The following is a 1,550-nucleotide window of genomic DNA, read 5'->3' on the forward strand; positions in this document are numbered from 1 at the left end:
GGTGACAGAGGGTGACCCCGTCCACGGTCACCTGTCCTGCAACGCTGTGGGCCTCCATTGGGCCCCCAACAGCACCACGGCGGGCTGGGAATGAGTCCAGCTTTGGCGGGACTTGGGAGCCGACCAGAGGGACAGGGTAGATGGGAGGGTGGGCTCGTCCAGGGCACAGAAAATCCCCGCAGCCCGTGCCAAGCGGCCCGGGCCTGGCCCGCAGCCCCGAGCTCCAGGCAGGAAGTTTCCCAAGCTGCCTGTGGGGACCGGCAGTTAAATTGCCGCGCAGAGCAGCCAGACGCAGGAGAAGGGGGCGCGCTGCGGGCACCTGGGCAGCCTCTCAGACCGCAGAGCCGAGGTGCGCAGGTCCCCGCAGGGCGGCCGGGCCAGGGTGGGGCCACCCGGGACACAGCAGCCCTGCAGCGCCGGCTTCTGCTGTGCACGGATTTTCCAGGCAGTGACAGCGGCTTGGAGCGGAGCCCGGGAGCGGATCCAGGGACTGCGCCTGACGTGGGGTGAGCTGCCCCGGCCTGGGGGTGTCGGGGGCCCAAGCGGTGTTGGAGCCGCCATTCTCGGGGGCACTGGGCTCCCTGAGCCACTGGGTTCCAAACGGTTTGGCACTTTTGAGGGTGGCTGCTAGGCAACACCAGCACACGGCCCCACTTTTAATTCCGTGAGGAGACCCAGGATCAACAGGGGTGTGGGGAGACGCATTATGCCCTGAGCTGGTGGATCTGCAGAATGTCCCCCGGGGAGGCAATAGCGTGTAGGTGAGTGGCGCAGTCCACAGCAGCCAGAGGGTAGCCTGGCATCCGTAACAGAGGGACGGGCGGAAAGCAAGCATGGCTGGGCTGTGTGGGGAATACTACACACTCATGAAAAAGACCGAGGCTCCAGGTCCAGTGTCAAGGGGCTCAGACCCACAATTCTCCAGACGCACAATTTGTACTGACAGCTCAGACACAAGAAAAACACAGTGATTGTGTTTGTGCGACCTGACTTTCAAATTCAGTTTTCAACCATTCATTTATTCTTTTTCAATGCTGAGCGTGAAACCCAGCACCTTAGCCCTGAGCGCCAGCTCTAAACATTTTTTTTTTTTCCTGTCTTTCTGAGATGGGGTCTCGCTGTGCAGCTCAGGCTGGTCTTGAACTCACAGCGACCCTCCTTGCCCCAGCCTCCCAAAGGCTGGCACAGCAGGTGCGCACCACGCCCGGCTGAAAATTGCTGTTTGCTTCGCTCTTTGCGTACTGGGGACTGAAGCAGGGCGTCTATGCTGAGTGCCCCCCACTCCCTTCTGATTTCTCGAGTCAGGGTTGCCCTGGCTGGGCTTCGGTTTGGGGTCCTCCTGCCTCGGGGCTCCCCGCTCCTTACTTACCCGGCCGCTTGGGGGCAGGGGGTGGCCAGCGCCCCAGGGTCCGTGCCCCTTGGGGGCTGCAGCGCCAGGACTCGCGCACGCCCCGCTCCCTGCAGCTGCGCCCACTTCCCGAAAGCCGCGGCCAGGAAGCGGCGACTGTGCCTTTCCTTCCCGGCCGGCCGCGCCTGCAGCTGGAGCGGGC

The sequence above is a fragment of the Octodon degus genome, unplaced genomic scaffold (assembly GCF_000260255.1).
Source record: "Octodon degus isolate 3935 unplaced genomic scaffold, OctDeg1.0 scaffold00274, whole genome shotgun sequence".
In the NCBI taxonomy this organism is placed as follows: Eukaryota; Metazoa; Chordata; class Mammalia; order Rodentia; family Octodontidae; genus Octodon; species Octodon degus.